This window comes from Acanthopagrus latus, chromosome 9, assembly GCF_904848185.1.
Source record: "Acanthopagrus latus isolate v.2019 chromosome 9, fAcaLat1.1, whole genome shotgun sequence".
In the NCBI taxonomy this organism is placed as follows: Eukaryota; Metazoa; Chordata; class Actinopteri; order Spariformes; family Sparidae; genus Acanthopagrus; species Acanthopagrus latus.
In genome coordinates, this window is record NC_051047.1 from 18,323,053 (window position 1) to 18,335,214 (window position 12,162).

Below are 12,162 nucleotides of genomic sequence, written 5' to 3' on the forward strand. Positions count from 1 at the left end.
ACCCATACTTACCTACAAGAGCTGATAACATTTCTGGTGGGCCGGTTGACCTGAAGGTCACTGATAGATCTTTTCGTGACATAAAAACAAAATCAAAAGGTCCCATGTTGTTTGGCAGATTGAATTCGACTGCTGACTCACAGGTGTGAGGCAGCAAATAATAGTTTATTGTTTCTGATATGAGTCTCGGCTCTTACGCCGCAAACTTTGTTTTGGGAGACTGGAACCTTCATGGCTCAAAGGAAGAATGAGGCAACAAAAAAAACAGAGTTCCAAGTTGACCATGAGCAAACCATGCAAAGAGGTAAATATAGGGCTCCATCTTTTTTCTTTTTTTACCGTCCTTCAAAATTAGTTTGTCAAAGCTCAGAGCCAGCAGACATTTTTCAAAGTGGAAATTTGACAAGCACAGGTGTAATTAATAACCTTAACTGATTTCCATTCAGTCTTGCATTAAGCGATGTCAGTGAGTGATTGCATATTATCAGGTACCTGTAAAGGCCTTGCAGGAATGGAAAGCATCAGTGGTTACTGTTGTTGGCTACAGTACATCTGTGCTTGTCCTGCTATGACCTAATAGAATGACTATGCTAAGACTACCTGAACACTATATTCGTGTGGGTCTGTCAATTTTCATTTTTTTTTTTCTGGTACTGTAAGTCAATTTTCTCATCTGATTTCTGATTAGAAGGCACATGTTCAGCGTGAGCAAACACCTTCATGATTGAAAAATGCAGAACATACTGTATATGAAAATTTTTTACCGTGAAACTTAATGTAGTGTAATGTTACCCAATCATGAGGACCAAAACCATGAAGTTTTGGTGCCTAACCCTAACCAGTCATTTGAGTTTCCGATACAGAATTTCAGCCATTTGACAGCGTGAACGGACAGAAATTTAAAGTCACATAATGTCAAGTCATGTAGGCTATGGAGATGTAGGGGGGGAAATCTAAACATCATGCAGTTGCTAAGTACCAAAACCAAATCAGCAAAGAGAACCATAAGTTGCAAGTTGAAATTGCTGTATGACAGATACAAGGAGGCTGCATAAAGTTGATAGATACTTTCAAGTGTCTAGCAACCTCATATGAACCATGTGTGGAGCAGTTTAAAGCAGTGCAAGATTGATTAAGCCATATCACAGTTGAAAGTCTTTTTGCATGAGGTGCTTGTCTGCTCCATATATCTCACAAGTATAAATTGATGTACAAATGAAGCGAAATCTGTGTGATAGATGGTCGAGGAGCACATCTTGAGTCGCACTATATCACCACACGGTGACATCTGTCTTACCCCTTAATAAGCTGGCTTATACACTCACCTGGCCATTAGGTTGCAGCTGCACCCTCTTTATTCCTGCCAACGCTGCTGCTTAATCACTGCCCGGCATTAATTTTGCATTGCTCAGCCCTCATCACCATTATGTCACTTGACATTTCTGCATGGGACAGCAATTGGAGGGATCCTGAAAGAGGACATGGATATCATCCCGAAGGAAACTGATGTGTAAATCAGACAGAGTTACAGCTGCTTGCTCACAACGGTAAATTAATTTTGTTGAACAGTAACCACAACAACCAGCTGAGTGGTAAGCTGAAATAAATAAATGAATGATACCTATAAAAGCAAACCAAGACAAAATATTTCCAACACATCCTCATAGCTAAATGACTAAATTGGTTGATCCCAAAATGACATGACTGGTGGAGTGTACCATCAACAGACATGCCAGTGTCCCGTTGCTGTGTGGGAAGATTAGGGCACTTAAACTATTTGGTCAGGTTTTGGAAAAGATTGCTTAAAATATGTACCAGTCATTTGTTGTTTGTTGACACGTTCCTCAAACTCGGCTTCTTCCCTTCACTGACGTTAACCAGGCTTAATTGTTTGCTGTTCTAACATTTATTTTGGCCTTTTTGATTACTTTCTCCACCTGAGAATAAACACAAATATGGGTTGTAAAAAGCTGCTCGCACAGTTGCGTTGTTTTTCTGATCTAGGCAGACCAATAGTTTAATTCGGTCTGCCAGACCCGGTCACGCAGGAAAAGAAAGGTTTACTGGTGATCCATTTCTATTATAGACTGAATGAAGTCAGTGAAGACATGTTTTGTCCTGTGTTTTGTGCATTTGTGTAACAGTTTAGTTGTCTATGCAACAGCGGCGCCAACAATGAACACCACTGGGAAACGCTAGAGGGGGAACGTTGTCTCTCGCCACTTGACTTGTACTGGTATTGACTTTTGGAAGCATTCCTGGTGGTCTCTTGAGATTACCTTGAGTCAGAAAACTTCTTTCTGCACTAAAATACTTTGCCTTCTTTTAATCTGCAATCAAAAAGGTCATCAATTTGACAACATGAGATCCTGGGTTCCATAATTTAAAACAATATATTGTAAAGTTTTTCCTGTATGTGTCCCGCAATTTGTTCATTTACACCAATTACGAAACGTTACAGAGAACTTTACACCACCTCAGAAAATAGTTGTCTGTGCCGTTTGTGTTGCTCCGACACGAGCAACTGAGCCGTGAATTAACCTTCAATGCAAAACAAAGCGTTCTCCATCATTCGGAGGGCTGCACAGAAATTGCAGGGATTTATTTGCAAATTTCCAGTTGAGTGTGAGAACTGATACCCACACGCACATGGCATTTTTAATTGTGTGGGTGAGTGTAATGATAACCGAGCGGGAGGGCCCTCTCCCCTGATATACTAAGGACTTTATTTATTGCACCCCAGAGGAGAGAGAAGTATTAATTTCACACTCTGCCTCACAACTTCCCCATAGGAGCAGATTATGTATTTGTTATATTGAGGGGGCGTCTCTTGAGTCAGAGCAGAAGACAATTACACCTCGGCCTGGAAATGAAAGAATGTGTGTCAATACAAAAGGTCACTCCCTCGCAAAGTCAGTCATTTTGAACCCTTTTTTTCAGGAAGTACATTTCTGAAATTTCTGACAAGTCCCACCCACTTTTATAAATGACTAGTGTTGTCCACCTTTAACGCTAGTTAATCACTCCATGCTCTTTTCAGAGCGCAGCGTCTGTGCTTCATTAGCTTTTAAATCCACGCGCAACACATGACATTGACACATGCCACACGCTGCAAAGGTCAACTAGTCATTGACGTACCGATGCCAGGCAGCTGAGTTAAGGTGGTTTGCACACAAAAAATCTTAAACAGAGAGAGTAAACTATGTGGGAAGAGGGGAAACATGACAGGAAAAAGGACAGGAAGATGGCAAATTAGACCAAAACGGTGGGAAAGATAGAATGTGATGAAACAAAGAACAAGTGAAGTTAATGATGGGTATAAAGGCAGGAGATGCTCTGACAGTAAGCTTTGATTTTTTATTACTATCCACCATCACCATAACATTAGGCGATACAACTGGGCACTTATTATGGTTGTCAAGTTGTGATGTCAGTTGCATCACATTAATTTAGATATTTCATTCAGACTGTGTGTTAAATTTTTTAAAGTTATTTGAAATGTTAGCAAATATTTATGAGCCTGTGCCACAAATATATCAGTAAGTTACTATCAGTTGACATGCTTTGGGCTATTTAATATATTCCAATGTGTGTTCTGGGACACGCAAAATGTAGACATACCAATATTTTTTCTTATACTGATATAACCAGATAAAGTATCAAACCACCTGTTGAAAGGCACCAAAATACCTGATATGACATCTCCTGTCAAAAGATCCTTCCCACACACATTCCCACACACATTTTAAATGCTTCTTACACCCATGGATTATAGCAAGAATGTCCACTTTGCATTTGCGTACCTGCTACATGGGGACCCATGACAGCCTTCATTGATTCTGATATGGTGCACTGAACTTGTTTATTTATATTCTGAGATTATGATTGCAGTCATCAGTCACCCCGTAGTGTGTTTTTTTTTTGTTTTTTTTCCCAAGCACCGTGGACTGCTATTGCTGTTTTAATTATCAATGCAGCGGGGGGGCCTCTTTTTCTCTCCCTCAGTACAGTTGTTTCCCTGTGCCGTGACAACCCATTGCCTTCACAGCAGCAATAAATTGATTTTGTTCCACGTTGCAGCGGGGGTTCGGGTCAATAATAAGGGGGAAAAGAGGGCGAAAGATATAAATCACGATACCCTGTATCTCTGTCCTCGCCACTTTTATTCCTTTCTCCAGGACCTTTACGTTATCCTTACATCTGATTTTACAGTTTTCATTGCATGTGGTTCACTGTGACCGACCTCTGAGCATACTGTGTGTCACGCTGGTCAGGGGTTTAATATGCACTGTGATAGCGCAGGTTGTTATGTGTTACTAATAAATAAATCTAATGCATATTTCTTATGTATTCATCGTTCAAACAACACCCAGTACTGACAAGTAGCCAAAAAAAATCCATTGCAGCCTGTTTGTCTAAACAGGATATACATTTTTCAGACACTATTTGTCCATTTTTCACTGTTAGGCAGCTACAAAATGATGACTAAGGATGAGCTGTGAAAAGACAAATACATTTTCTGAGCGTTAACAACGACATGAAAGTGAAGAGTCGTGACGCCAATTCTGGCTTTTTGCAGTGAGCCAAATCATTTGGCTCAGCTCGGCGTAAATAAGTGCCTCTTTTGGCTCCTGTACAGCTCTTCCTTTGGTGCCATTTCTTACCCTTCTTACAATTCAGCAAAAATTTAGCAGTGTTTCGACCAACGATAGGTGTGTGTACGCATAAATCGCTTGAATTATTCAATGTAATTATGCTTAACCTTGTAATTTCCAGAATGTCATAATTATACATTATGTTTGGTTTAAAAACCTTAATAACGGAAAACCATCAAAGATTATTAAGTGGATTCAACGTTTTATTTATATCGAACTATGTTTTATGTGTTGGCAACGAGTGCAAGATGCAAAAGTCTCACCACGCTTGGGTCTTAATTTTCTACCAGAGAAAGATGTTTCTGGAGCATATTTGAGAAATATATTCATCATCCTATAATTCACTGGCCTGCATATCAACATATGCGCCCAATGAGCAACATTCACAGTGGAAGTGAAATGAATGGGCTGCCATCATTTGCTAATTGGCACTTAACACAAGGTACAGCTGAGGGTTAAGAGGATGTCATAAGGTTGTCTTCAGGTATTTTGTCATCAACTATTGGAATAAATGTAGAAGTCTACCTGGTGACGGTGCTAGATGAAAATTCAGGGGATTTGGTCATTAATCCCAATGAGTTCTCTGAAATAAACAACATTTTTACGTTTTCTAGAACAGCACAGAGAAACATTTTCTGATGAATGATGTTAGAATCCCATCATACATTATTTTAAGATTTGAGCGCTTCGAAGTAAGTATTGAAAGAAAAAAACTGTTTTTTGAACTCATTTGATTTCAAACATTGGAGCAGAAGACCTGAAAGTCTGAAATAATCCCTCCACTCTTGAAAGTGTTCAAAGTTTTGAAAAGTGCTTTGTTGACATTTGACACACTCCTATCAGCGATGATACTCACCTTTTTCATAGATTTCATTCGCTCTGCAGGGATTCAAATCTGCTCTTTCAGCTTTGCAAAGGATATCTGATCCGGCATCTGATCAACAAGGCAAACAATTTAAAACTGCAAAAAATAACAGTCTTGACAAACCGGAACCGGCCTGCGGGGGAGCTCACCGGTGCTCAACCAATCATCAGTCACCTGAATTTACCATCCATGCAGCTGTTTCACTAACGCTGCAAGAAATGACGAGTTTCAATGATTGTTATCCCCCTCTGCGAGCTACGAACATTGGAAATATGGGTATGAAGATGAAGTGATAATGTTAATGTATAGTTCATGTATCATCTTCAGCTGAGTAGAGGTGAGGGGCTGGTAGACCTGTTCTCAGCTTGAGTGCCAGCAGTAGCTCGCAAATGCATCTGGGTGTTAATCCACTTTGCTCTGGGAAGCCGTCACTCGGGGACATCATCTGGTAATCACCGGACCATCACTTCATCATCCTGCCTGAACTGCACTGGTTTGATGGCGGGCCATTCAGCTTTAACGACCAGACAGAATGAGAATGAGGGCAATAGTTTGGGTAATCTTAGTTACGGAAAAGGTTGAAGCACTTAAAAATGATGGCCTGTTTGAGTTGAGATGTTCTGATCCGTCATAGCATTTCTTCAGTTACAACATTAAAGCCTAATCTTAAAGACTCATTTACCATGGCACCTGTGCAGTCATGACAGGGTAAACCCCGGGTCCTTCTTTAAGTGAAAATACACACCTTCCAAATGCCTTGTTTGGATTGATTTCCCCCTGGAGTGACTTGTGATTCAGTAAACTCTATTTCAATGTGCTGAAGAAAAAAAAAAAAACCCCTTGAATTCATTAAAGATTTTTTAAACTGAGACACATTAAATTATTCTTTCACGGTCGGTCTGGATATAAAGGTGTCTCTGTCAATAAATTAATTTGAATTTTTAGTCCAGTGCCTCAGTTTGTCTGTCTGAGAAAAGCATTTGAAAAATACTGTAATGTTAAAGGAGCAATTTGCTACTTTAAAAAAAAAAAAAAAAGAAAAACTCATCATACAACACAAAAACACTTACAAACGCAGTCTCCCAATAAATCCTCAATTCAGCAGTGAGATGTGAAATTGTCCCAGCGCTTCACGCCCTACATTTAACTGATTGATGAGCTAATTAGCTAACGGTAGCTTACTAGAACCGAGGATAGCTACCAAAGAGTAGCAGTTGTCTATTACTTTAGTGATCTGCTGCTTTGGCATGTTGTGTTCTTGACATTAAAAAAAAAAAAAAATCATTAATCAGATTTCTATGTCACTATAATAATTCAAGACACTGTTCCTGATACTAGTATTTATTAAGTACCTAGCTGCTGGCCTTCCAACATAAACTATTTCTTAGCTCAACTGTGAGTTTAAAGCTTTGTTCTGTTTATCAAAACACAACACTGCAACTCTTCTATTATGATTATTATTGAGCGTGTGATTTACCATCGCGAAGCGAGAGACGATGAGGTGTTACATACACAACTTCTACCCTGCCCCTCCCCTTCACAGCCATGTCATGCGAAGAGTGATAGTTGTGATATTTTAGTCGCTCCATAAAGGTCAATGAGTCGGATTGAAATATTTAATAGTCCGTATCGTGAACAGTGAATTGAACCAAATTCAACTGAGCACAATCCACGGGAATGAAAAATTATGCCAGATCTGGGGAAAAGGTCAGGCTGATGGGCTCCTCTGTTGAATGCGTGGATGTAACCAACAGTGACAAGAAACAGGCATTTACGGGAGGAAAGGCCGGATCGCTCGCTTTCAGGCCTGACAGCCGCGCCTCACTCTGGCATGACTGATCGTTCCACTGCGGTGAATGCGAGAGTTATATTTGTGACTTTGAACATAAAACTGAAAAAAGCACATCATTTTTATCCATCCATCCATCCATTGTCTGTAACCGCCTTATCCCTTTTATGGGGTCGCTAGGGTTTTTGCTGGAGCCAAGCCCTGCTGTCTGTGGGTGAGCCAGCTCATGGTAGGGCCCTCACTGATGGCAGAGGCCACCATGCAAGGTGCCAGCCGCACATCAGGAGCAATTTGGGGTTCAGTATCTTGCTCAACGACACTTTGACATGCAACTCAGCTCAGCCCAGAGCTGGGATTTGAACCAGCAACCTTGCGATCACAAGTTGACCTGCTCTACCGCCCCATATTATTTTTATGCCATACTGGAAAAAAATGAAATAAATAAATTGAAAAAAAAAAAAGTTTCAAAACAGCTTTGGAAACAGTTTTGGCAAATTCTCTATTGTAGCCATACTTTGCACAGTGTAGGAATGTTCACCACTGGAGCTTGTTAGGTTGAATCTGCCCCTTGGCATGCCGCTCCACACTCTACTCTATCAATTATATTGCTGCAACTACTGACTTCCATTGTCATGTCATCCCACGGACAAGTCATTCCGTGTGTGTGCTGACTTTATGTAAACCGAGAGTGACAGAGGTATACGCACCATTAGAAAGATCGAGCACCAGCGAGCGATGTCAGGGTAATCTAACCAGTATGTCAGCGGAGAAAACGGGGTGAGAAATCAAGAAGCCCCTATTGGAATCAATCTCCAACCTGTTGTGCAGCCCCCTACGAGCCCCGGAGCTGTGGTAGCTATGACGCACAACTTCCATCAGTCTCCACTGGAATGGAAAAAGGGCCACATGTTGTTAAAGAAATGGACTAAGACGGGGCTGTCAGGTGTCCTGAGGAGGGAGTCGCTCTTCTTATTACCCAGGTAGGGGGGCCCGGCCCATCTGGCAGAGGAGAGCTGACTTTTAGCTGCCACAGCTTTCTCACGTACTCCCTGTGTTTTCTATCACAGTGACTGCTCTCTCCGCCTCGTCCTCCGCCTCCCCCCCCCTCTCTTTCTCTCCTCCACCTCTGTCTTTTTCCATCTCTCCCGTGGCAATTGATCTCCCTCTCTTGTCTCTTTTTTCCCTGCAGCTGCCACTGCCCCACTATGAGGGTATGTTTAATTAGGACGGGTGATGAATGGTCTCCTGTCTCGACTCAGAGAAGAAACATACGGTCGAGAGAGAGAGAGAGAGAGAGAGAGAGAGAGAGAGAGAGAGAGAGAGAGAGAGAGAGAGAGAGAGAGAGAGAGAGAGAGAGAGAGAGAGAGAGAGAGAGAGAGAGAGAGAGAGAGAGAGAGAGAGAGAGAGAGACAGAGAGAGAGAGAGAGAGAGAGAGAGAGAGAGAGAGAGAGAGAGAGAGAGAGAGAGAGAGAGAGAGAGAGAGAGAGAGAGAGAGAGAGAGAGATTGGGAGGGAGGAAGATGGCAGAACATTCAGCAGAAAGGAAATGAATTGCACAACATGGAATGTTATATTCGGACTGTGGCCTGCTCAAACTCTGAGCATGAGAGAAGTGGATGTTGGAAGTGGAATTAATCCGTTCTAACATTTAATTTAATTGTTTTTAGTGCCGTCAGAAATTGAGATCGAACTTTCTTTTGAAATATTAAAGTCTTCAATGTGGTCTCATTCTGGACTACAGTCATTGACACATTTTAGCAGTTGATTTGTGTCCATACTTAGGTTGGGGTTTAGTGTTGTGTGCTTATATGCGTACACATGCATGTAAATGGGACTCTCATGTGACCTGGACAGATCTCTCTCTGAATAATGAATTGGCGTAACAGGTGTAAATGCCCGGGACGGAATCCATCTGGCTGAGCTTATTCCCCAACACGGAAGAACAAGTCCGAGGATGATGGAATGACAAGGAATGTTCTCAGAACTAAATCATCAAACTGAAGCCGAAGTGATACCCTCGCTCTGTGTCGGTCCCGTGGTGTTCGTTTGTGTGCGTGTTTGGAAGCACTGCTTTCCTCATCCAAACAACTGGCAAAACATCTTGAATGTATCGAAGTTGAACATCTCCTTTTTCGATTTTCATACAGTTTAAAGCATTATATTGGCACAGTATATTATCTGTGACTTAAACACCCTTCAGTAAATACCCAGAAGAATAACAACTGATGGCTTTACGCCTTCTCTTTGTTTTCCGCTCTTGATGCTCTGCTTTGCTCCACCCTCTCTCAGTATCTTAAACTCTCTGTAAGTGCCTCGTTTGTCAAGCCACCGTTCGGGATTACACGTCGGCCGGCAAACCTTTTCCTCTCCCACTGTGGTTGTTTTGCGTGTGGTATCATAGCGGTATTTCCTTCGGAAAGGGCCACCTGATAACCTCTCTCTAAACTTTGAAACCCCCCAGGCAGCAAACCTCAAGGGAGGCAGGGCAGAGAGGAGTGCAGTATAAAAAATAAAAAAAAAAAAAAAACGAGCAGTCTGTATCACACTGATGCGGCTGGACTGGAATTTTAAAATTCTATACTGCCTTCAGTCCTGACAGCAGTTTGCTGGCACATGAAATTGTAAGCTGTTTTGGAATAATGCATGTTCTATTGTCAGAATTACCAGTAGGTAGCTGACACTGACTATAAAGTACCCAGTTGAACTACCTGCCCCTTCTCGCACACAGTGCTGTGTGGAAACATTTTCTCTTCTTCAGTTTCAGTTTATGGTTGTACTGCCTGTAAGACACAAGCGCAGATGTGATAGCAGTTAGATGTAAATCACAACCAAAATGTTGAAAATGGATATACAGTACAAACCTCAGTGCTACTTTGCACCTCAAGTAAATATTGCAGATATCTTGATCTATTATATCTGACTTGTTGGGTGTCTGTCTACTTAACCTGCTGACTTGTGTACTTAACCTGCTGACCTGTCTTGTGCCTGATTGCCTCCTGGGGACAAATTGAGTATTCATGAATTGAATTGGATTAAACTGATTTAAATTGAATACATGTTCATCTACACTGATCGAAGAGCTGGCATCCTCATGAACTGTGTGGACAGAGAAGGTTACACTTTGAAAGCTTCCTACATCCAGATAAAAAGCTGAATGACTTTTCGACTTGCTGTGTTTTTAAACATTTGAAATAAGAGTGTGTCTAACTCTGACTTTGCATTCAGCCACACCACACCGAAACTTCATTTCGTTCTCCATCAGCTTGGAGACTTGCTCAAGGTTGAGGTAGTAGTAACCATCTTTACTGAATCACTCATTCTGTCCTCATTCTCTCAGCCGACCCAGTGTGACCTTTCACCAAGCCGCTCACATTTGACCCTAGTTTATCGAACAGGGAGCTGTCTCCTGCAACATAAATAAACTGATTTTTCCAGGAATAAATAAATACGTAAATAGATAAATAAAAAAAGCGCACAGTTGACTTTAATAACTTGCAGAAAACTATCATAATATTTGGGTAACTTGTAAATTAATGAGCGTACATTATGAGCACATTCTGTAGCGGAGTTTGCTCTATAGCATATAATTCTATCCAGATGTGATTTATTTATTATTTATTATGATTTATTGATGCAATTTGTCAAAAAAGAAAATCGAACAGATGCTTCTTATCTCAGAGGACACGAGTGCTTTGAAATGTTATCGTATGCTACCAAGTGGATTAAAACGCACAACCAGCTACGCAGCCAGATTGAAGTTTGCGAACAAAAGACATACATACACACACAGTGTCGATCCGCGGAAATCTTTTTTTTTTTTTTTTCCCCAGCCGGCGTTTGACAGCTGATTGTGTGAAAGAGGAGGCCAAGTTCGACAGAAACAAAAATAAACAATTATTTTAAGCAGCTTTGCAGTGTGTTGCATCAATATTTAGTGTGGAGCATCTGTGGCTGTCAACCCAGCTTTGATTTGGTGTTATATGTGAAGTTAAACATCGCTGTTCTTTGAGGACAACAAACATTTAAAGGTTTACATGCTTCACTCTGTTGTACTGTATACAGACACACTCAAGTTTAGACACCCAAATATATATTTGTACATGTTATATACATAAATAATGCTTCAAACATTTAATGCCAAGGTGCCAACATCATTTATCATAATGTTACACCTTCTGGCTGATGTTCAAGAGCAGTACATGACAATAGTGGATCCTAACCAATGACCATCCCCTCTGAATTTGACCAAACTTCTCTACAGTCACTTATATCTTCCATTGATCTAATACATTCAATGCCTTTGTTATTTTTCAGTTTTTATTTGTATTATTATTTGTGTCCATTAAACAGTCTCATGAAGTATTTCCTCCTTCTTAGACATTAATTATTACATTCATTCTACATATACACATTAGCATGTGGTGTCAAATATATGTAGATGTATTTTGTATTTTGTTTTTAGTTTTTTATAGAATATGCTACATTATATCTTCCAGTAAATATCAATGTAATCTTTATCTTATTCCCATATATTTTCTGGAAATCAAGTGATGTATGTAAACCATATTTAAAGTAATAGATGATCAATCCACAATTTCCATTCACTTGTTTGTTTTTTGTAAATATCTTGTTTTTTTTGCTATTTATTTTCTATTTAAATTTATGCATGTTTTTGTCTTTCCTGGACTGTTGCATCTCGAGCTGTGTTAACAAGTGAATTTCCCGGTTTTGGGTTAAATAAAGCCAAACTTAAATCTTAAATCTCTTCAATACATACCAATATAGGGCTGAGTGTTATGGTCTCAAAATAATTTTGCAATATATTTACGCTTCATGGTCAAATATGATGTGTAC

At 40.4% G+C, this 12,162-nt stretch overlaps 1 protein-coding gene across 2 annotated transcripts in view; it reads left to right on the top strand.

The window, feature by feature from the left end:
- The window catches only part of ikzf2 (IKAROS family zinc finger 2), a 199,249-nt gene that overhangs the window by 82,420 nt on the left and 104,667 nt on the right, over window positions 1-12,162 (top strand). The gene's annotated exons all lie outside the window — the stretch shown is intronic.